Source organism: Genypterus blacodes, unplaced genomic scaffold (assembly GCF_046128005.1).
Source record: "Genypterus blacodes isolate CSIRO-AG114 ecotype Tasmania unplaced genomic scaffold, CSIRO-AGI_Gbla_v1 ptg000028l_1, whole genome shotgun sequence".
NCBI lineage: Eukaryota > Metazoa > Chordata > Actinopteri > Ophidiiformes > Ophidiidae > Genypterus > Genypterus blacodes.
In genome coordinates, this window is record NW_027466841.1 from 4,398,589 (window position 1) to 4,423,725 (window position 25,137).

General features: G+C 40.5%; 3 non-coding genes across 3 annotated transcripts; all 3 read right to left on the reverse strand.

The window, feature by feature from the left end:
• Window positions 1-18,481: 18,481 nt before the first annotated feature.
• Window positions 18,482-18,600, reverse strand: LOC142993611 (5S ribosomal RNA). The gene has a single exon (XR_012961133.1). It is a non-coding gene; the product is annotated as a 5S ribosomal RNA (ribosomal RNA).
• Window positions 18,601-18,845: 245 nt separating this feature from the next.
• LOC142993668 (5S ribosomal RNA) lies at window positions 18,846-18,964 on the reverse strand. Its single transcript, XR_012961187.1, has one exon. It is a non-coding gene; the product is annotated as a 5S ribosomal RNA (ribosomal RNA).
• Window positions 18,965-19,427: 463 nt separating this feature from the next.
• Window positions 19,428-19,546, reverse strand: LOC142993612 (5S ribosomal RNA). Its single transcript, XR_012961134.1, has one exon. It is a non-coding gene; the product is annotated as a 5S ribosomal RNA (ribosomal RNA).
• Window positions 19,547-25,137: the final 5,591 nt, after the last annotated feature.

Genomic DNA, 25,137 nt, shown 5'->3' on the forward strand with positions numbered 1-25,137 from the left:
GGGTCAACTTTTCTCCAAAATTTTCAATATTCCCCAATTTGTCCCAAATTTACACACATTGATGGCATTTCTGTCTGGATGCTGCGTCTGAAATTGTAGCTCTCTATCTCCTTCCTTGTCACAGATATGGGCTTTTCAAGTTTTCTCCAGTTTCAAAAATTGATGACCCGGGTCAACTTTTTTCCAAAATTTTCAATATTCCCCAATTTGCCCCAAATTTACACACATTGATGGCATTTCTGCCTGGATGCTGCGTCTGAAATTTTAGCTCTCTATCTCCTTCCTTGTCACAGATATGGGCTTTTCAAGTTTTCTCTAGTTTCAAAAATCGATGACCCGCGGGTCAACATTTTTAGAAAATTTTCAATATTCCCCAATTTGCCCCAAATTTACACACATTGATGGCATTTCTGCCTGGATGCTGCGCCTGAAATTTTAGCTCTCTATCTCCTTCCTTGTCACAGATATGGGCTTTTCAAGTTTTCTCCAGTTTCAAAAATTGATGACCCGGGTCAACATTTTTAGAAAATGTTCAATATTCCCCAATTTGCCCCAAATTTCCACACATTGATGGCATTTCTGCCTGGATGCTGCGTCTGAAATTGTAGCTCTCTATCTCCTTCCTTGTCACAGATATGGGCTTTTCAAGTTTTCTCCAGTTTCAAAAATTGATGACCCTGGTCAACATTTTTAGAAAATTTTCAATATTCCCCAATTTGCCGCAAATTTTCACACATTGATGGCATTTCTGTCTGGATGCTGCGTCTGAAATTTTAGCTCTCTATCTCCTTCCTTGTCACAGATATGCGCTTTTAAAGTTTTCTCCAGTTTCAAAAATTGATGACCCAGGTCAACATTTTTAGAAAATTTTCAATATTCCCCAATTTGCCCCAAATTTACACACATTGATGGCATTTCTGCCTGGATGCTGCGCCTGAAATTTTAGCTCTCTATCTCCTTCCTTGTCACAGATATGGGCTTTTCAAGTTTTCTCCAGTTTCAAAAATTGATGACCCGGGTCAACATTTTTAGAAAATGTTCAATATTCCCCTATTTGCCCCAAATTTAGACACATTGATGGCATTTCTGCCTGGATGCTGCGTCTGAAATTTTAGCTCTCTATCTCCTTCCTTGTCACAGATATGGGCTTTTCAAGTTTTCTCCAGTTTCAAAAATTGATGACCCGGGTCAACTTTTTTCCAAAATTTTCAATATTCCCCAATTTGCCCCAAATTTACACACATTGATGGCATTTCTGCCTGGATGCTGCGTCTGAAATTTTAGCTCTCTATCTCCTTCCTTGTCACAGATATGGGCTTTTCAAGTTTTCTCTAGTTTCAAGAATCGATGACTGGCGGGTCAACATTTTTAGAAAATTGTCAATATTCCCCAATTTGTCCCAAATTTACACACATTGATGGCATTTCTGCCTGGATGCTGCGTCTGAAATTTTAGCTCTCTTTCTCCTTCCTTGTCACAGATATGGGCTTTTCAAGTTTTCTCCAGTTTCAAAAATCGATGACCCGGGGGTCAACTTTTCTCCAAAATTTTCAATATTCCCCAATTTGTCCCAAATTTACACACATTGATGGCATTTCTGTCTGGATGCTGCGTCTGAAATTGTAGCTCTCTATCTCCTTCCTTGTCACAGATATGGGCTTTTCAAGTTTTCTCCAGTTTCAAAAATTGATGACCCGGGTCAACTTTTTTCCAAAATTTTCAATATTACCCAATTTGCCCCAAATTTACACACATTGATGGCATTTCTGCCTGGATGCTGCGTCTGAAATTTTAGCTCTCTATCTCCTTCCTTGTCACAGATATGGGCTTTTCAAGTTTTCTCTAGTTTCAAAAATCGATGACCCGCGGGTCAACATTTTTAGAAAATTTTCAATATTCCCCAATTTGCCCCAAATTTACACACATTGATGGCATTTCTGCCTGGATGCTGCGCCTGAAATTTTAGCTCTCTATCTCCTTCCTTGTCACAGATATGGGCTTTTCAAGTTTTCTCCAGTTTCAAAAATTGATGACCCGGGTCAACATTTTTAGAAAATGTTCAATATTCCCCTATTTGCCCCAAATTTAGACACATTGATGGCATTTCTGCCTGGATGCTGCGTCTGAAATTTTAGCTCTCTATCTCCTTCCTTGTCACAGATATGGGCTTTTCAAGTTTTCTCCAGTTTCAAAAATTGATGACCCTGGTCAACATTTTTAGAAAATTTTCAATATTCCCCAATTTGCCGCAAATTTTCACACATTGATGGCATTTCTGTCTGGATGCTGCGTCTGAAATTTTAGCTCTCTATCTCCTTCCTTGTCACAGATATGCGCTTTTAAAGTTTTCTCCAGTTTCAAAAATTGATGACCCAGGTCAACATTTTTAGAAAATTTTCAATATTCCCCAATTTGCCCCAAATTTACACACATTGATGGCATTTCTGCCTGGATGCTGCGCCTGAAATTTTAGCTCTCTATCTCCTTCCTTGTCACAGATATGGGCTTTTCAAGTTTTCTCCAGTTTCAAAAATTGATGACCCGGGTCAACATTTTTAGAAAATGTTCAATATTCCCCTATTTGCCCCAAATTTAGACACATTGATGGCATTTCTGCCTGGATGCTGCGTCTGAAATTTTAGCTCTCTATCTCCTTCCTTGTCACAGATATGGGCTTTTCAAGTTTTCTCCAGTTTCAAAAATTGATGACCCGGGTCAACTTTTTTCCAAAATTTTCAATATTCCCCAATTTGCCCCAAATTTACACACATTGATGGCATTTCTGCCTGGATGCTGCGTCTGAAATTTTAGCTCTCTATCTCCTTCCTTGTCACAGATATGGGCTTTTCAAGTTTTCTCTAGTTTCAAGAATCGATGACTGGCGGGTCAACATTTTTAGAAAATTGTCAATATTCCCCAATTTGTCCCAAATTTACACACATTGATGGCATTTCTGCCTGGATGCTGCGTCTGAAATTTTAGCTCTCTTTCTCCTTCCTTGTCACAGATATGGGCTTTTCAAGTTTTCTCCAGTTTCAAAAATCGATGACCCGGGGGTCAACTTTTCTCCAAAATTTTCAATATTCCCCAATTTGTCCCAAATTTACACACATTGATGGCATTTCTGTCTGGATGCTGCGTCTGAAATTGTAGCTCTCTATCTCCTTCCTTGTCACAGATATGGGCTTTTCAAGTTTTCTCCAGTTTCAAAAATTGATGACCCGGGTCAACTTTTTTCCAAAATTTTCAATATTACCCAATTTGCCCCAAATTTACACACATTGATGGCATTTCTGCCTGGATGCTGCGTCTGAAATTTTAGCTCTCTATCTCCTTCCTTGTCACAGATATGGGCTTTTCAAGTTTTCTCTAGTTTCAAAAATCGATGACCCGCGGGTCAACATTTTTAGAAAATTTTCAATATTCCCCAATTTGCCCCAAATTTACACACATTGATGGCATTTCTGCCTGGATGCTGCGCCTGAAATTTTAGCTCTCTATCTCCTTCCTTGTCACAGATATGGGCTTTTCAAGTTTTCTCCAGTTTCAAAAATTGATGACCCGGGTCAACATTTTTAGAAAATGTTCAATATTCCCCTATTTGCCCCAAATTTAGACACATTGATGGCATTTCTGCCTGGATGCTGCGTCTGAAATTTTAGCTCTCTATCTCCTTCCTTGTCACAGATATGGGCTTTTCAAGTTTTCTCCAGTTTCAAAAATTGATGACCCGGGTCAACATTTTTAGAAAATGTTCAATATTCCCCTATTTGCCCCAAATTTAGACACATTGATGGCATTTCTGCCTGGATGCTGCGTCTGAAATTTTAGCTCTCTATCTCCTTCCTTGTCACAGATATGGGCTTTTCAAGTTTTCTCTAGTTTCAAGAATCGATGACTGGCGGGTCAACATTTTTAGAAAATTGTCAATATTCCCCAATTTGTCCCAAATTTACACACATTGATGGCATTTCTGCCTGGATGCTGCGTCTGAAATTTTAGCTCTCTTTCTCCTTCCTTGTCACAGATATGGGCTTTTCAAGTTTTCTCCAGTTTCAAAAATCGATGACCCGGGGGTCAACTTTTCTCCAAAATTTTCAATATTCCCCAATTTGTCCCAAATTTACACACATTGATGGCATTTCTGTCTGGATGCTGCGTCTGAAATTGTAGCTCTCTATCTCCTTCCTTGTCACAGATATGGGCTTTTCAAGTTTTCTCCAGTTTCAAAAATTGATGACCCGGGTCAACTTTTTTCCAAAATTTTCAATATTACCCAATTTGCCCCAAATTTACACACATTGATGGCATTTCTGCCTGGATGCTGCGTCTGAAATTTTAGCTCTCTATCTCCTTCCTTGTCACAGATATGGGCTTTTCAAGTTTTCTCTAGTTTCAAGAATCGATGACTCGCGGGTCAACATTTTTAGAAAATTTTCAATATTCCCCAATTTGTCCCAAATTTACACACATTGATGGCATTTCTGCCTGGATGCTGCGTCTGAAATTTTAGCTCTCTATCTCCTTCCTTGTCACAGATATCGGCTTTTCAATTTTTCTCCAGTTTCAAAAATCGATGACCCGGGTCAACATTTTTAGAAAATTTTCAATATTCCCCAATTTGCCCCAAATTTACACACATTGATGGCATTTCTGCCTGGATGCTGCGTCTGAAATTGTAGCTCTCTATCTCCTTCCTTGTCACAGATATGGGCTTTTCAAGTTTTCTCTAGTTTCAAGAATCGATGACCCGCGGGTCAACCTTTTTCGAAAATTTTCAATATTCCCCAATTTGCCCCAAATTTACACACATTGATGGCATTTCTGTCTGGATGCTGCGTCTGAAATTTTAGCTCTCTATCTCCTTCCTTGTCACAGATATGGGCTTTTCAAGTTTTCTCCAGTTTCAAAAATTGATGACCCTGGTCAACATTTTTAGAAAATTTTCAATATTCCCCAATTTGCCCCAAATTTACACAAATTGATGGCATTTCTGTCTGGATGCTGCGTCTGAAATTTTAGCTCTCTATCTCCTTCCTTGTCACAGATATGGGCTTTTCAAGTTTTCTCTAGTTTCAAGAATCGATGACTCGCGGGTCAACATTTTTAGAAAATTTTCAATATTCCCCAATTTGCCCCAAATTTACACACATTGATGGCATTTCTGCCTGGATGCTGCGTCTGAAATTGTAGCTCTCTATCTCCTTCCTTGTCACAGATATGGGCTTTTCAAGTTTTCTCTAGTTACAAGAATCGATGACCCGCGGGTCAACATTTTTAGAAAATTTTCAATATTCCCCAATTTGCCCCAAATTTACACAAATTGATGGCATTTCTGTCTGGATGCTGCGTCTGAAATTGTAGCTCTCTATCTCCTTCCTTGTCACAGATATGGGCTTTTCAAGTTTTCTCCAGTTTCAAAAATCGATGACCCGCGGGTCAACATTTTTAGAAAATTTTCAATATTCCCCAATTTGCCCCAAATTTACACACATTGATGGCATTTCTGCCTGGATGCTGCGCCTGAAATTTTAGCTCTCTATCTCCTTCCTTGTCACAGATATGGGCTTTTCAAGTTTTCTCCAGTTTCAAAAATTGATGACCCGGGTCAACATTTTTAGAAAATTTTCAATATTCCCCAATTTGCCCCAAATTTACACACATTGATGGCATTTCTGCCTGGATGCTGCGTCTGAAATTGTAGCTCTCTATCTCCTTCCTTGTCACAGATATGGGCTTTTCAAGTTTTCTCTAGTTTCAAGAATCGATGACCCGCGGGTCAACCTTTTTCGAAAATTTTCAATATTCCCCAATTTGCCCCAAATTTACACACATTGATGGCATTTCTGTCTGGATGCTGCGTCTGAAATTTTAGCTCTCTATCTCCTTCCTTGTCACAGATATGGGCTTTTCAAGTTTTCTCCAGTTTCAAAAATTGATGACCCTGGTCAACATTTTTAGAAAATTTTCAATATTCCCCAATTTGCCCCAAATTTACACAAATTGATGGCATTTCTGTCTGGATGCTGCGTCTGAAATTTTAGCTCTCTATCTCCTTCCTTGTCACAGATATGGGCTTTTCAAGTTTTCTCTAGTTTCAAGAATCGATGACTCGCGGGTCAACATTTTTAGAAAATTTTCAATATTCCCCAATTTGCCCCAAATTTACACACATTGATGGCATTTCTGCCTGGATGCTGCGTCTGAAATTGTAGCTCTCTATCTCCTTCCTTGTCACAGATATGGGCTTTTCATGTTTTCTCTAGTTTCAAGAATCGATGACCCGCGGGTCAACCTTTTTCGAAAATTTTCAATATTCCCCAATTTGCCCCAAATTTACACACATTGATGGCATTTCTGCCTGGATGCTGCGTCTGAAATTTTAGCTCTCTATCTCCTTCCTTGTCACAGATATGGGCTTTTCAAGTTTTCTCCAGTTTCAAAAATCGATGACCCGGGGGTCAACTTTTCTCCAAAATTTTCAATATTCCCCAATTTGCCCGAAATTTACACCCATTGATGGCATTTCTGTCTGGATGCTGCGTCTGAAATTTTAGCTCTCTATCTCCTTCCTTGTCACAGATATGGGCTTTTCAAGTTTTCTCCAGTTTCAAAAATTGATGACCCGGGTCAACCTTTTTAGAAAATTTTCAATATTCCCAAATTTGCCCCAAATTTACACACATTGATGGCATTTCTGCCTGGATGCTGCGTCTGAAATTGTAGCTCTCGATCTCCTTCCTTGTCACAGATATGGGCTTTTCAAGTTTTCTCCAGTTTCAAAAATTGATGACCCGGGTCAACATTTTTAGAAAATGTTCAATATTCCCCAATTTGCCCCAAATTTACACAAATTGATGGCATTTCTGTCTGGATGCTGCGTCTGAAATTTTAGCTCTCTTTCTCCTTCCTTGTCACAGATATGGGCTTTTCAAGTTTTCTCCAGTTTCAAAAATTGATGACCCGGGTCAACATTTTTAGAAAATTTTCAATATTCCCCAATTTGCCCCAAATTTACACACATTGATGGCATTTCTGCCTGGATGCTGCGTCTGAAATTTTAGCTCTCTATCTCCTTCCTTGTCACAGACATGGGCTTTTCAAGTTTTCTCTAGTTTCAAGAATCGTTGACTCGCAGGTCAACATTTTTAGAAAATTTTCAATATTCCCCAATTTGTCCCAAATTTACACAAATTGATGGCATTTCTGCCTGGATGCTGCGTCTAAATTTTAGCTCTCTTTCTCCTTCCTTGTCACAGATATGGGCTTTTCAAGTTTTCTCCAGTTTCAAAAATCGATGACCCGGGGGTCAACTTTTCTCCAAAATTTTCAATATTCCCCAATTTGCCCCAAATTTACACACATTGATGGCATTTCTGTCTGGATGCTGCGTCTGAAATTGTAGCTCTCTATCTCCTTCCTTGTCACAGATATGGGCTTTTCAAGTTTTCTCTAGTTTCAAAAATCGATGACCCGCGGGTCAACATTTTTAGAAAATTTTCAATATTCCCCAATTTGCCCCAAATTTACACACATTGATGGCATTTCTGCCTGGATGCTGCGCCTGAAATTTTAGCTCTCTATCTCCTTCCTTGTCACAGATATGGGCTTTTCAAGTTTTCTCCAGTTTCAAAAATTGATGACCCGGGTCAACATTTTTAGAAAATTTTCAATATTCCCCAATTTGCCCCAAATTTACACACATTGATGGCATTTCTGTCTGGATGCTGCGTCTGAAATTTTAGCTCTCTATCTCCTTCCTTGTCACAGATATGGGCTTTTCAAGTTTTCTCTAGTTTCAAGAATCGATGACTCGCGGGTCAACATTTTTAGAAAATTTTCAATATTCCCCAATTTGTCCCAAATTTACACACATTGATGGCATTTCTGCCTGGATGCTGCGTCTGAAATTTTAGCTCTCTATCTCCTTCCTTGTCACAGATATCGGCTTTTCAATTTTTCTCCAGTTTCAAAAATCGATGACCCGGGTCAACATTTTTAGAAAATTTTCAATATTCCCCAATTTGCCCCAAATTTACACACATTGATGGCATTTCTGCCTGGATGCTGCGTCTGAAATTGTAGCTCTCTATCTCCTTCCTTGTCACAGATATGGGCTTTTCAAGTTTTCTCTAGTTTCAAGAATCGATGACCCGCGGGTCAACCTTTTTCGAAAATTTTCAATATTCCCCAATTTGCCCCAAATTTACACACATTGATGGCATTTCTGTCTGGATGCTGCGTCTGAAATTTTAGCTCTCTATCTCCTTCCTTGTCACAGATATGGGCTTTTCAAGTTTTCTCCAGTTTCAAAAATTGATGACCCTGGTCAACATTTTTAGAAAATTTTCAATATTCCCCAATTTGCCCCAAATTTACACAAATTGATGGCATTTCTGTCTGGATGCTGCGTCTGAAATTTTAGCTCTCTATCTCCTTCCTTGTCACAGATATGGGCTTTTCAAGTTTTCTCTAGTTTCAAGAATCGATGACTCGCGGGTCAACATTTTTAGAAAATTTTCAATATTCCCCAATTTGCCCCAAATTTACACACATTGATGGCATTTCTGCCTGGATGCTGCGTCTGAAATTGTAGCTCTCTATCTCCTTCCTTGTCACAGATATGGGCTTTTCATGTTTTCTCTAGTTTCAAGAATCGATGACCCGCGGGTCAACCTTTTTCGAAAATTTTCAATATTCCCCAATTTGCCCCAAATTTACACACATTGATGGCATTTCTGCCTGGATGCTGCGTCTGAAATTTTAGCTCTCTATCTCCTTCCTTGTCACAGATATGGGCTTTTCAAGTTTTCTCCAGTTTCAAAAATCGATGACCCGGGGGTCAACTTTTCTCCAAAATTTTCAATATTCCCCAATTTGCCCGAAATTTACACCCATTGATGGCATTTCTGTCTGGATGCTGCGTCTGAAATTTTAGCTCTCTATCTCCTTCCTTGTCACAGATATGGGCTTTTCAAGTTTTCTCTAGTTACAAGAATCGATGACCCGCGGGTCAACATTTTTAGAAAATTTTCAATATTCCCCAATTTGCCCCAAATTTACACAAATTGATGGCATTTCTGTCTGGATGCTGCGTCTGAAATTGTAGCTCTCTATCTCCTTCCTTGTCACAGATATGGGCTTTTCAAGTTTTCTCCAGTTTCAAAAATCGATGACCCGCGGGTCAACATTTTTAGAAAATTTTCAATATTCCCCAATTTGCCCCAAATTTACACACATTGATGGCATTTCTGCCTGGATGCTGCGCCTGAAATTTTAGCTCTCTATCTCCTTCCTTGTCACAGATATGGGCTTTTCAAGTTTTCTCCAGTTTCAAAAATTGATGACCCGGGTCAACATTTTTAGAAAATTTTCAATATTCCCCAATTTGCCCCAAATTTACACACATTGATGGCATTTCTGTCTGGATGCTGCGTCTGAAATTTTAGCTCTCTATCTCCTTCCTTGTCACAGATATGGGCTTTTCAAGTTTTCTCTAGTTTCAAGAATCGATGACTCGCGGGTCAACATTTTTAGAAAATTTTCAATATTCCCCAATTTGTCCCAAATTTACACACATTGATGGCATTTCTGCCTGGATGCTGCGTCTGAAATTTTAGCTCTCTATCTCCTTCCTTGTCACAGATATCGGCTTTTCAATTTTTCTCCAGTTTCAAAAATCGATGACCCGGGTCAACATTTTTAGAAAATTTTCAATATTCCCCAATTTGCCCCAAATTTACACACATTGATGGCATTTCTGCCTGGATGCTGCGTCTGAAATTGTAGCTCTCTATCTCCTTCCTTGTCACAGATATGGGCTTTTCAAGTTTTCTCTAGTTTCAAGAATCGATGACCCGCGGGTCAACCTTTTTCGAAAATTTTCAATATTCCCCAATTTGCCCCAAATTTACACACATTGATGGCATTTCTGTCTGGATGCTGCGTCTGAAATTTTAGCTCTCTATCTCCTTCCTTGTCACAGATATGGGCTTTTCAAGTTTTCTCCAGTTTCAAAAATTGATGACCCTGGTCAACATTTTTAGAAAATTTTCAATATTCCCCAATTTGCCCCAAATTTACACAAATTGATGGCATTTCTGTCTGGATGCTGCGTCTGAAATTTTAGCTCTCTATCTCCTTCCTTGTCACAGATATGGGCTTTTCAAGTTTTCTCTAGTTTCAAGAATCGATGACTCGCGGGTCAACATTTTTAGAAAATTTTCAATATTCCCCAATTTGCCCCAAATTTACACACATTGATGGCATTTCTGCCTGGATGCTGCGTCTGAAATTGTAGCTCTCTATCTCCTTCCTTGTCACAGATATGGGCTTTTCATGTTTTCTCTAGTTTCAAGAATCGATGACCCGCGGGTCAACCTTTTTCGAAAATTTTCAATATTCCCCAATTTGCCCCAAATTTACACACATTGATGGCATTTCTGCCTGGATGCTGCGTCTGAAATTTTAGCTCTCTATCTCCTTCCTTGTCACAGATATGGGCTTTTCAAGTTTTCTCCAGTTTCAAAAATCGATGACCCGGGGGTCAACTTTTCTCCAAAATTTTCAATATTCCCCAATTTGCCCGAAATTTACACCCATTGATGGCATTTCTGTCTGGATGCTGCGTCTGAAATTTTAGCTCTCTATCTCCTTCCTTGTCACAGATATGGGCTTTTCAAGTTTTCTCTAGTTACAAGAATCGATGACCCGCGGGTCAACATTTTTAGAAAATTTTCAATATTCCCCAATTTGCCCCAAATTTACACAAATTGATGGCATTTCTGTCTGGATGCTGCGTCTGAAATTGTAGCTCTCTATCTCCTTCCTTGTCACAGATATGGGCTTTTCAAGTTTTCTCCAGTTTCAAAAATCGATGACCCGGGGGTCACCATTTTTCCAAAATTTTCAATATTCCCCAATTCGTCCTTAATTTACACACATTGATGGCATTTCTGCCTGGATGCTGCGTCTGAAATTGTAGCTCTCTATCTCCTTCCTTGTCACAGATATGGGCTTTTCAAGTTTTCTCTAGTTTCAAAAATCGATGACCCGCGGGTCAACATTTTTAGAAAATTTTCAATATTCCCCAATTTGCCCCAAATTTACACACATTGATTGCATTTCTGCCTGGATGCTGCGTCTGAAATTGTAGCTCTCTATCTCCTTCCTTGTCACAGATATGGGCTTTTCAAGTTTTCTCTAGTTTCAAGAATCGATGACTGGCGGGTCAACATTTTTAGAAAATTTTCAATATTCCCCAATTTGTCCCAAATTTACACACATTGAAGGCATTTCTGTCTGGATGCTGCGTCTGAAATTTTAGCTCTCTATCTCCTTCCTTGTCACAGATATGGGCTTTTCAAGTTTTCTCCAGTTTCAAAAATTGATGACCCGGGTCAACCTTTTTAGAAAATTTTCAATATTCCCAAATTTGCCCCAAATTTACACACATTGATGGCATTTCTGCCTGGATGCTGCGTCTGAAATTGTAGCTCTCGATCTCCTTCCTTGTCACAGATATGGGCTTTTCAAGTTTTCTCCAGTTTCAAAAATTGATGACCCGGGTCAACATTTTTAGAAAATGTTCAATATTCCCCAATTTGCCCCAAATTTACACAAATTGATGGCATTTCTGTCTGGATGCTGCGTCTGAAATTTTAGCTCTCTTTCTCCTTCCTTGTCACAGATATGGGCTTTTCAAGTTTTCTCCAGTTTCAAAAATTGATGACCCGGGTCAACATTTTTAGAAAATTTTCAATATTCCCCAATTTGCCCCAAATTTACACACATTGATGGCATTTCTGCCTGGATGCTGCGTCTGAAATTTTAGCTCTCTATCTCCTTCCTTGTCACAGACATGGGCTTTTCAAGTTTTCTCTAGTTTCAAGAATCGTTGACTCGCAGGTCAACATTTTTAGAAAATTTTCAATATTCCCCAATTTGTCCCAAATTTACACAAATTGATGGCATTTCTGCCTGGATGCTGCGTCTAAATTTTAGCTCTCTTTCTCCTTCCTTGTCACAGATATGGGCTTTTCAAGTTTTCTCCAGTTTCAAAAATCGATGACCCGGGGGTCAACTTTTCTCCAAAATTTTCAATATTCCCCAATTTGCCCCAAATTTACACACATTGATGGCATTTCTGTCTGGATGCTGCGTCTGAAATTTTAGCTCTCTATCTCCTTCCTTGTCACAGATATGGGCTTTTCAAGTTTTCTCCAGTTTCAAAAATCGATGACCCGCGGGTCAACCTTTTTCGAAAATTTTCAATATTCCCCAATTTGCCCCAAATTTACACACATTGATGGCATTTCTGTCTGGATGCTGCGTCTGAAATTTTAGCTCTCTATCTCCTTCCTTGTCACAGATATGGGCTTTTCAAATTTTCTCTAGTTTCAAGAATCGATGACTCGCGGGTCAACATTTTTAGAAAATTTTCAATATTCCCCAATTTGTCCCAAATTTACACACATTGATGGCATTTCTGCCTGGATGCTGCGTCTGAAATTTTAGCTCTCTATCTCCTTCCTTGTCACAGATATGGGCTTTTCAAGTTTTCTCCAGTTTCAAAAATCGATGACCCGGGTCAACATTTTTAGAAAATTTTCAATATTCCCCAATTTGCCCCAAATTTACACACATTGATGGCATTTCTGCCTGGATGCTGCGTCTGAAATTGTAGCTCTCTATCTCCTTCCTTGTCACAGATATGGGCTTTTCAAGTTTTCTCTAGTTTCAAGAATCGATGACCCGCGGGTCAACCTTTTTCGAAAATTTTCAATATTCCCCAATTTGCCCCAAATTTACACACATTGATGGCATTTCTGTCTGGATGCTGCGTCTGAAATTTTAGCTCTCTATCTCCTTCCTTGTCACAGATATGGGCTTTTCAAGTTTTCTCCAGTTTCAAAAATTGATGACCCGGGTCAACATTTTTAGAAAATTTTCAATATTCCCCAATTTGCCCCAAATTTACACAAATTGATGGCATTTCTGTCTGGATGCTGCGTCTGAAATTTTAGCTCTCTATCTCCTTCCTTGTCACAGATATGGGCTTTTCAAGTTTTCTCTAGTTTCAAGAATCGATGACTCGCGGGTCAACATTTTTAGAAAATTTTCAATATTCCCCAATTTGCCCCAAATTTACACACATTGATGGCATTTCTGCCTGGATGCTGCGTCTGAAATTGTAGCTCTCTATCTCCTTCCTTGTCACAGATATGGGCTTTTCAAGTTTTCTCTAGTTTCAAGAATCGATGACTCGCGGGTCAACATTTTTAGAAAATTTTCAATATTCCCCAATTTGCCCCAAATTTACACACATTGATGGCATTTCTGCCTGGATGCTGCGTCTGAAATTGTAGCTCTCTATCTCCTTCCTTGTCACAGATATGGGCTTTTCAAGTTTTCTCCAGTTTCAAAAATTGATGACCCGGGTCAACCTTTTTAGAAAATTTTCAATATTCCCAAATTTGCCCCAAATTTACACACATTGATGGCATTTCTGCCTGGATGCTGCGTCTGAAATTGTAGCTCTCGATCTCCTTCCTTGTCACAGATATGGGCTTTTCAAGTTTTCTCCAGTTTCAAAAATTGATGACCCGGGTCAACATTTTTAGAAAATTTTCAATATTCCCCAATTTGCCCCAAATTTACACACATTGATGGCATTTCTGCCTGGATGCTGCGTCTGAAATTTTAGCTCTCTATCTCCTTCCTTGTCACAGACATGGGCTTTTCAAGTTTTCTCTAGTTTCAAGAATCGTTGACTCGCAGGTCAACATTTTTAGAAAATTTTCAATATTCCCCAATTTGCCCCAAATTTACACAAATTGATGGCATTTCTGCCTGGATGCTGCGTCTAAATTTTAGCTCTCTTTCTCCTTCCTTGTCACAGATATGGGCTTTTCAAGTTTTCTCCAGTTTCAAAAATCGATGACCCGGGGGTCAACTTTTCTCCAAAATTTTCAATATTCCCCAATTTGCCCCAAAGTTACACACATTGATGGCATTTCTGTCTGGATGCTGCGTCTGAAATTTTAGCTCTCTATCTCCTTCCTTGTCACAGATATGGGCTTTTCAAGTTTTCTCCAGTTTCAAAAATCGATGACCCGCGGGTCAACCTTTTTCGAAAATTTTCAATATTCCCCAATTTGCCCCAAATTTACACACATTGATGGCATTTCTGTCTGGATGCTGCGTCTGAAATTTTAGCTCTCTATCTCCTTCCTTGTCACAGATATGGGCTTTTCAAGTTTTCTCTAGTTTCAAGAATCGATGACTCGCGGGTCAACATTTTTAGAAAATGTTCAATATTCCCCAATTTGTCCCAAATTTACACAAATTGATGGCATTTCTGTCTGGATGCTGCGTCTGAAATTTTAGCTCTCTATCTCCTTCCTTGTCACAGATATGGGCTTTTCAAATTTTCTCTAGTTTCAAGAATCGATGACTCGCGGGTCAACATTTTTAGAAAATTTTCAATATTCCCCAATTTGTCCCAAATTTACACACATTGATGGCATTTCTGCCTGGATGCTGCGTCTGAAATTTTAGCTCTCTATCTCCTTCCTTGTCACAGATATGGGCTTTTCAAGTTTTCTCCAGTTTCAAAAATCGATGACCCGGGTCAACTTTTTAGAAAATTTTCAATATTCCCCAATTTGCCCCAAATTTACACACATTGATGGCATTTCTGCCTGGATGCTGCGTCTGAAATTGTAGCTCTCTATCTCCTTCCTTGTCACAGATATGGGCTTTTCAAGTTTTCTCTAGTTTCAAGAATCGATGACCCGCGGGTCAACCTTTTTCGAAAATTTTCAATATTCCCCAATTTGCCCCAAATTTACACACATTGATGGCATTTCTGTCTGGATGCTGCGTCTGAAATTTTAGCTCTCTATCTCCTTCCTTGTCACAGATATGGGCTTTTCAAGTTTTCTCCAGTTTCAAAAATTGATGACCCGGGTCAACATTTTTAGAAAATTTTCAATATTCCCCAATTTGCCCCAAATTTACACAAATTGATGGCATTTCTGTCTGGATGCTGCGTCTGAAATTTTAGCTCTCTATCTCCTTCCTTGTCACAGATATGGGCTTTTCAAGTTTTCTCTAGTTTCAAGAATCGATGACTCGCGGGTCAACATTTTTAGAAAATTTTCAATATTCCCCAATTTGCCCCAAATTTACACACATTGATGGCATTTCTGCCTGGATGCTGCGTCTGAAATTGTAGCTCTCTATCTCCTTCCTTGTCACAGATATGGGCTTTTCATGTTTTCTCTAGTTTCAAGAATCGATGACCCGCGGGTCAACCTTTTTCGAAAATTTTCAATATTCCCCAATTTGCCCCAAATTTACACACATTGATGGCATTTCTGTCTGGATGCTGCGTCTGAAATTTTAGCTCTCTATCTCCTTCCTTGTCACAGATATGGGCTTTTCAAGTTTTCTCCAGTTTCAAAAATCGATGACCCGGGGGTCAACTTTTCTCCAAAATTTTCAATATTCCCCAATTTGCCCGAAATTTACACCCATTGATGGCATTTCTGTCTGGATGCTGCGTCTGAAATTTTAGCTCTCTATCTCCTTCCTTGTCACAGATATGGGCTTTTCAAGTTTTCTCTAGTTACAAGAATCGATGACCCGCGGGTCAACATTTTTAGAAAATTTTCAATATTCCCCAATTTGCCCCAAATTTACACAAATTGATGGCATTTCTGTCTGGATGCTGCGTCTGAAATTGTAGCTCTCTATCTCCTTCCTTGTCACAGATATGGGCTTTTCAAGTTTTCTCCAGTTTCAAAAATCGATGACCCGGGTCAACCATTTTTCCAAAATTTTCAATATTCCCCAATTCGTCCCAAATTTACACACATTGATGGCATTTCTGCCTGGATGCTGCGTCTGAAATTGTAGCTCTCTATCTCCTTCCTTGTCACAGATATGGGCTTTTCAAGTTTTCTCCAGTTTCAAAAATTGATGACCCGGGTCAACCTTTTTAGAAAATTTTCAATATTCCCAAATTTGCCCCAAATTTACACAAATTGATGGCATTTCTGCCTGGATGCTGCGTCTGAAATTGTAGCTCTCGATCTCCTTCCTTGTCACAGATATGGGCTTTTCAAGTTTTCTCCAGTTTCAAAAATCGATGACCCGGGGGTCACCATTTTTCCAAAATTTTCAATATTCCCCAATTTGCCCCAAATTTACACACATTGATGGCATTTCTGCCTGGATGCTGCGTCTGAAATTTTAGCTCTCTTTCTCCTTCCTTGTCACAGATATGGGCTTTTAAAGTTTTCTCCAGTTTCAAAAATCGATGACCCGCGGGTCAACATTTTTAGAAAATTTTCAATATTCCCCAATTTGCCCCAAATTTACACACATTGATGGCATTTCTGCCTGGATGCTGCGTCTGAAATTTTAGCTCTATATCTCCTTCCTTGTCACAGATATGGGCTTTTCAAGTTTTCTCTAGTTACAAGAATCGATGACCCGCGGGTCAACATTTTTAGAAAATTTTCAATATTCCCCAATTTGCCCCAAATTTACACAAATTGATGGCATTTCTGTCTGGATGCTGCGTCTGAAATTGTAGCTCTCTATCTCCTTCCTTGTCACAGATATGGGCTTTTCAAGTTTTCTCCAGTTTCAAAAATCGATGACCCGGGGGTCACCATTTTTCCAAAATTTTCAATATTCCCCAATTTGCCCCAAATTTACACACATTGATGGCATTTCTGCCTGGATGCTGCGTCTGAAATTTTAGCTCTCTTTCTCCTTCCTTGTCACAGATATGGGCTTTTAAAGTTTTCTCCAGTTTCAAAAATCGATGACCCGCGGGTCAACATTTTTAGAAAATTTTCAATATTCCCCAATTTGCCCCAAATTTACACACATTGATGGCATTTCTGCCTGGATGCTGCGTCTGAAATTTTAGCTCTCTATCTCCTTCCTTGTCACAGATATGGGCTTTTCAAGTTTTCTCTAGTTACAAGAATCGATGACCCGCGGGTCAACATTTTTAGAAAATTTTCAATATTCCCCAATTTGCCCCAAATTTACACAAATTGATGGCATTTCTGTCTGGATGCAACGTCTGAAATTTTAGCTCTCTATCTCCTTCCTTGTCACAGATATGGGCTTTTCAAGTTTTCTCCAGTTTCAAAAATCGATGACCCGGGTCAACATTTTTAGAAAATTTTCAATATTCCCCAATTTGTCCCAAATTTACACAAATTGATGGCATTTCTGTCTGGATGCTGCGTCTGAAATTGTAGCTCTCTATCTCCTTCCTTGTCACAGATATGGGCTTTTCAAGTTTTCTCCAGTTTCAATAATCGATGACCCGGGGGTCACCATTTTTCCAAAATTTTCAATATTCCCCAATTTGCCCCAAATTTACACAAATTGATGGCATTTCTGTCTGGATGCAACGTCTGAAATTTTAGCTCTCTATCTCCTTCCTTGTCACAGATATGGGCTTTTCAAGTTTTCTCCAGTTTCAAAAATCGATGACCCGGGTCAACATTTTTAGAAAATTTTCAATATTCCCCAATTTGTCCCAAATTTACACAAATTGATGGCATTTCTGCCTGGATGCTGCGTCTGAAATTGTAGCTCTCTATCTCCTTCCTTGTCACAGATATGGGCTTTTCAAGTTTTCTCCAGTTTCAAAAATTGATGACCCGGGTCAACATTTTTAGAAAATTTTCAATATTCCCCAATTTACCCCAAATTTACACACATTGATGGCATTTCTGCCTGGATGCTGCGCCTGAAATGTTAGCTCTCTATCTCCTTCCTTGTCACAGATAGAAAATTTTCAATATTCCCCAATTTGCCCCAAATTTACACACATTGATGGCATTTCTGCCTGGATGCTGCGTCTGAAATTTTAGCTCTCTATCTCCTTCCTTGTCACAGATATGGGCTTTTCAAGTTTTCTCCAGTTTCAAAAATTGATGACCCTGGTCAACATTTTTAGAAAATTTTCAATATTCCCCAATTTGCCCCAAATTTACACACATTGATGGCATTTCTGCCTGGATGCTGCGTCTGAAATTGTAGCTCTCTATCTCCTTCCTTGTCACAGATATGGGCTTTTCAAGTTTTCTCCAGTTTCAAAAATTGATGACCCTGGTCAACATTTTTAGAAAATTTTCAATATTCCCCAATTTGCCCCAAATTTACACACATTGATGGCATTTCTGCCTGGATGCTGCGCACTTTCATCATCATCATCATCATCATCATCATCATCATCGTCACACAGTGGCTCGTGTACTTCACTCCTCATGTGCATTCAATCATCTCATATTATGCCCATGTGCAATACTCATTTTCTGAATGTATGCTTTCATATAAGATAAGATAAGATACCACTTTATTCTCCCGAGGGACATTGGTTGTTCACAGAGGGAGTGAAACATGAGGGAGGAGGACCAGGTGAGGCCTGCTGCTCAGAGGGCCAAAATGCTTACGGCACCGGGTATTCCCAGGCGGTCTCCCATCCAAGTACTAACCTGGCCCGACGCTGCTTAGCTTCCGAGATCAGAAGAGATCAGGCGTGTTCAGAGTGGTATGGCCGTAAACGATGAGAGCAGCCACACAGAGGCTCTTTATAGGTGAGACAGACCCAGTTCAAGTCACCGTGTACACATGACTACACTCAAGTTAATGTATATCACAATTTACATGATGCCTTCATCAGAAGAACACTAACATTTCAGATAAGATAAGATACAACTTTATTCTCCCGAGGGAAATTGCTTGTTGACAGAGGGAGTGAAACATGAGGGAGGAAGACTAGGTGAGGCCTGCTGCTCAGAGGGCCAAAATGCTTACGGCACCGGGTATTCCCAGGCGGTCTCCCATCCAAGTACTAACCTGGCCCGACACTGCTTAGCTTCCCAGATCAGACGAGATCGGGCGTGTTCAGAGTGGTATGGCCGTAAACTAGGAGAGCAGCCACACAGAGGCTCTTTATAGGTGAGACAGACCCAGTTCAAGTCACCGTGTACACATGACTACACTCAAGTTCATGTATATCACAATTTACATGATGCCTTCATCAGAAACACACATTTCTGGATAATGAAGTCTTACCTAATGAAACTGATAATCATCACATAGAACATAAAGAGGGACCACTTACATCTCTGACGCTCACTTTTATCCTCATCATCATCATCATCATCATCATCATCATTGTCACACAGTGGCTCCTGTACTTCACTCCCCATGTGCATTCAATCATCTCATATTATGCCCATGTGCAATACTCATTTTCTGAATGTATGCTTTCATATAAGATAAGATAAGATACCACTTTATTCTCCCGAGGGACATTGGTTGTTCACAGAGGGAGTGAAACATGAGGGAGGAGGACCAGGTGAGGCCTGCTGCTCAGAGGGCCAAAATGCTTACGGCACCGGGTATTCCCAGGCGGTCTCCCATCCAAGTACTAACCTGGCCCGACGCTGCTTAGCTTCCGAGATCAGAAGAGATCAGGCGTGTTCAGAGTGGTATGGCCGTAAACGAGGAGAGCAGCCACACAGAGGCTCTTTATAGGTGAGACAGACCCAGTTCAAGTCACCGTGTACACATGACTACACTCAAGTTCATGTATATCACAATTTACATGATGCCTTCATCAGAAACACACATTTCTGGATAATGAAGTCTTACCTAATGAAACTGATAATCATCACATAGAACATAAAGAGGGACCACTAACATCTCTGACGCTCACTTTCATCATCATCATCATCATCATCATCATCATCATCGTCACACAGTGGCTCGTGTACTTCACTTCTCATGTGCATTCAATCATCTCATATTATGCCCATGTGCCATACTCATTTTCTGAATGTATGCTTTCATATAAGATAAGATAAGATACAACTTTATTCTCCCGAGGGACATTGGGTGTTGACAGAGGGAGTGAAACATGAGGGAGGAGGACCAGGTGAGGCCTGCTGCTCAGAGGGCCAAAATGCTTACGGCACCGGGTATTCCTAGGCGGTCTCTCATCCAAGTACGAACCTGGCCCGACGCTGCTTAGCTTCCGAGATCAGACGAGATCAGGCGTGTTTTTTTTTTTTTCTTTTATTATCAAAAAAATAAATATTTTTCCAAATACATTTTACACAAGTAAATACAAGTCATTTCAAATCAAATCAAATTATTTCCAACAATCCATAACACCATTCATCACATCTTTTTTTTTTTTCTTTTTTTTTCCTTCACCCATCACCCCTCACCCTTGACCTATTGACATTTGCACCCCACCCTGATTTCCACACACAAATAGACAGTTATCTTCCAGCACCTTTTGTTTGAAAGTCTTGTCCCCACCATCCCACAGCAGACTCACATTCCTTTTCATAAAGTTACAGAAAAATCTCCAGATGTTCACTTTTTTGTCCTCGAAATGTGAATAGTTTCTCCGAAGTCTGATGACATGTTTGGCATAACTCAGAATGTAATTGATAAGCCATTTGTTCACCCCTGCTTTCCTTTCCTTATACCCAAATAGAAAAAACCTCTCCCATTTTTCCTTTTCCGTGATTGTGACTCTACATTTTTGAAAGCATTGGTCCAGTTTCTCAAAAAACACTTTTAACTCCTTACATTCAAAAATAAAGTGCCTAAATGTCTCCACTTCCACCTCACATATATCACAAACCTTGCTGTTGAGTCTATTTATCTGGTTTAGCACCAAATTGACAAATATTCTATTGTGTCTGAGCCTGAAATTTGTATCAAAGCACTCTGATGAAATGAACTTCACATTTAGATCTGACCAAATGTGCTCCCTCTGAAGCCCATGGAACTGCCTTAGCCATACTTCCTCAGCTGCCGCTTTCTTCTTTTCCTTTCCCAAAAACACTCTATATAGTATCTTGGAGTTAACTGATCGTATGTCATGCTCTTTCCCTCCTTGGATGAGGGAGAAACTGACCAACTCCAGAGCCTTCTCTGCCCTCCTCCCCTTCACCAGCGCCACCCAGCTACGAGGTAACCCCTCTAAAATTCTCTGGCATAGTCTTTTGATCTCTATTGGTCTCACTTTCCCTAATCTTCCCCTGACCTCCTGGATTACTTCCTCCTGCAGAAATCCACCACCTCTTTGGATAAAGTGCTTCACCTGATTTAAACCTAGTTCCTCCAAGTACCTCCCTGAAAATACCTTCCCCTGACACCTTATTGCCGGATTTCTGAAAACTGGTTGGTGTAACACCTGCTCCGCAGTCTCACATCTAAACTTTAAATCCCCCAGTAAAATATTCCACGCTTCAAGTATTTCCCCTGTAAATGCATTAACCTGTGCTCTTTCGCTTTGCTCCGTTTCCCTACATAGATTAAACACTCCTCTATTATCCCACCCCTGTAGGCAAGAGTCGAGGCACTTCTGCCACGCGTAAATCTTTGCGTTTCCCATAAATTTCCCTAACAGTCGAATCCGTGCACTAAGCTTTTTACTTTTCAGGTCCACCAATTTCAAACCGCCCTCCTTCTGCCCATTGATGAGCACCTTCCTGGCTATCAAATGCTGTTTTTTATTCCAGATGAAAGCACTCATCATGTCATTCAGCTTTCCTATTACCCTGTCCGGCATTTCACAGACTCTTAGCGCATACTGACACTTGGACAGAAGGAGGGCGTTAGTTACTATCACTTTACCCCTTAGATTCAATTTCCTCCCGGACCAGAAATCCAATCGCATTTTGATTTTTCCCTCTATTTCACCCCACGTTTGTTTTGTTGCTGCATCTCGATTCTTACCTACGTATACACCCAAAACCTTCACCATTTCATTTCTCTTTACAAAATTCCATTTATTTACACAATCGAAACCATCACCAAAGCCCATTAGCTCGGTTTTTTCCGCATTGATTTTGGCCCCAGATGCCCTCTCATAGCACTCTACATGCTGCAGCACCCTGTCTACACTCCTCTCATCCCTAACCGTAATACTTATGTCATCTGCGTACTGGTAGATTTTCGTGTCCGTTTTATCTTCCATTTCAATCCCCAAAATCCCTGGGTCCCTCCTAATGAGGGCAGACAAGGGTTCTGCCGCTATGGAGTATAACATAGCTGAAAGCGGGCATCCTTGCCTGATTGACCTCTCCAGAGCGAAGCTCTCAGTTAACCTCCCGTTTATTTTCACCCTACTGATGGCATTCCTATATATTAACCTAATCCATTTAGTGAAACCTTCCCCGAAACCCATCTTTCCCAGTGTTTTAAACAAAAAATCATGATCCACCCTATCAAACGCCTTCTCTAAATCAACCCCTATGTACAGCCCTCCCTTCTGATTCATTTTGTCAAAGATGTCCTGGATCGATAAGATGATGTCACTAATGTCTCTCCCTACCACACCATAACACTGACAGGGATTCACCACTGTGCCTATCACCTCCTTCAATCTGTTTGCCAGGATTTTAGCCAGTATTTTATAATCTGTATTTAGCAGACTAATTGGCCTATAATTCCCCAAATCCCCTTTGTCACCCTTATTCTTATACACCACTCGGATTAGCCCGGTGAAGAAGTCCCCAGATGCTTTCCCCTCCCGCTCCATGCATTGAAAGATTCTCAGGAGAATTGGCTTTATCACCTGTTTAAAGGTGATGTAAAATTCCCCCGATAACCCATCCAGCCCTGGACTTTTGTTCTTATTCAAACCATTTATTGCTCTTTCCAATTCTTCCTCTGTTATGTTTTTATCACAGTCTGCTCTGTCCTCTTCCCCTAATTTTTTTTCTATCCCTTCAAAAACACTGTGGTCTGTAGAGTTTACCTCCATCTTTGAAAAAAGTTTTTTAAAATGTTTATGAGCCACCTCCAGCATTTCCCCTGTCTTCTCCATTGTCTTACCCTCTTCATTTTTCAGGTTTTGCAGATGAGCTTTCTTTTGCTGTCTTTTTTCAAGCCCTAAAAAGAAACTTGTATTCTTTTACCCTTCTAAAATATCCTTCATCCTTGATCTGATAGCTGCCCCTCTGCTCCGTTTCTTCTCAAGCTCATCTAATTGTTTTCTCAGCATGAGATATTTTAGATTGTTGAAGTTTTCCTCTGCAATCGACCTTTCCAGCTCTTTATTAATCTGGTCTCTTAAACTATACTCAGTCCTTCTTTCCTTCTCCATTTTATTTTTACAATAGTTTATTGTCACTTTTTTGATGTGCAATTTCACCTCCTCCCACCACTCCCCCATATTTATGCAACCCCCCCCCGAGTTCTCTTTTTCTTTCTTTCAGTAGATTTTCAACTTTCTCCCTATATTTTCCATCCAGCAAAACACTGTTATTTAAACACCATAACCCTCCACCTTTGTGCTCTTTCTCCCCCAGCTCCACCCATAACCTTGCATGATCGCTAAACCCTGTGAACTCATACCAGCATTTTGAAATCTTTTTTTCCAGCCCAGATGCTAATAGACATAAGTCAATCCTGGACTGTTTAAGTTTCCCCAGAACCGTCTGTCGTCTGGAAAAGCCCCTTTCTCCCATATTGCGCACCCTCCACAGATCTACCAGGTTGAAATAGTCAAAAAGCTCATTTAGCGATTTCCTACTTATATCACTTTTGTATGTATTGTTGCTTGATATATCCAACCTCGTAAGTGCACAGTTAAAATCCCCCACTACACAAATGTTCCCTCCCAAATGCGGTTTTAGTTGATCAAAGAAAATTCCACGCTTGTTGTCCTCATTCGATGCATAAATATTCAAAAGTTTGTAAAGCACATTCCTGTAAATAAATTCAATACCGATCACCCTTCCCTCATCATCCTTCACTATTTCCTTAACATTTTGGATCTTATCTCCTTTCGCAAAAATAGCGACTCCGGCTCGTCCATTTACACCGTTGTTTGCCCACACTTTTCCAGCCCATGTATCCCTCAGATAGCTTCTCCACTCCCTTGTCCACCTAGTCTCTTGTACACAGAGGATGTCAAAAGTATCCACCCTTAAAACATCTCTCATCTTGTTAATACATCTTAAGCCGTTTGTGTTTTGCGATAGTATTTTTAACATTGTAAATACATAGAGATAAATCAGGCCCATCATCTTTATGCTACAGTTCACGTCTTACTTTTTCCTCTTTTTGATCCCCTTGTCTTCAGCATCCATTGCAGTCTTCTCTTCCCCAGCTCCTGGCTGTTTCCGAGGTCCATATCAGACTCCGAGTTCCCCGACTCTTGAGACCCCGTCAAGCATATCTCTGAGTCTGATTCTGGGGGCCGCTGAAGTTGAACAATTTTCACCTTCCTCTCCTTTCTCTCCGATGTATCCACACTCTGCCCCTCTGCTGCGTCTCCATGTCCCGGCACCTCAGCTGTCGATCCTCTCACCTCCATTCCTTGCTCTCCGTCCGACTCCAGTATGTCTCTTCCTTTCTCCGCTTCCCCCTCCGCACGATCCTTCTCGGTCTCCTCCCTCTCAGAGATATTCTCTCTCGATTCTTCCTGCTCCTCACGTTGCTTTCCTCCCGTCCCTGGAGCATGATCAACGTCCTCACAAACACATCTGCTGCTCTCCTTTTTGCAGCTCTGGCATTTGTTCCCTCTGCCCATGCACTCCCTTGCATAGTGCCCCTGCTCTCCACATTTTCTACAAAGGAAATCTGGACAGTCCCTCAGGATATGACCAGTCTGTATGCACTGTCTGCACACTTTCACCTGTTTGTCGTGCAAAACTCTGAAGAACTCTGCTCCAAAAGCCGTCTCAAACTTGGTCGAATATGGAAGTGATTGGACCGTCTCCGTGAATTTAACTTTCACGTATCTTGTTCCGTCAGCAATTCTAGTTCCCGGCCACATTCTCCTGATGATCGGGGATACTGCACTCACTCCCCAGCTGTTCAGCTTGCCCAGAATGACGCTGTCCGTGATATACGCCGGCAGCCCCAGAAACGAGACCACCAGCTCATCATTACATAACTCCTTGGACATGATCGCGGTCTGTCCAATTTTTATGCCGTCCAATAGTCTTTCTTTCCCCTTCGGGTGATTCATTGTGATCTCATATTTATTTCTGCCCGTGTACCGGCAGGCGATGATTTTCCCACAAGTGTCTTGTATTGCCTGGATCAGCTCCATTGCGGTCACTT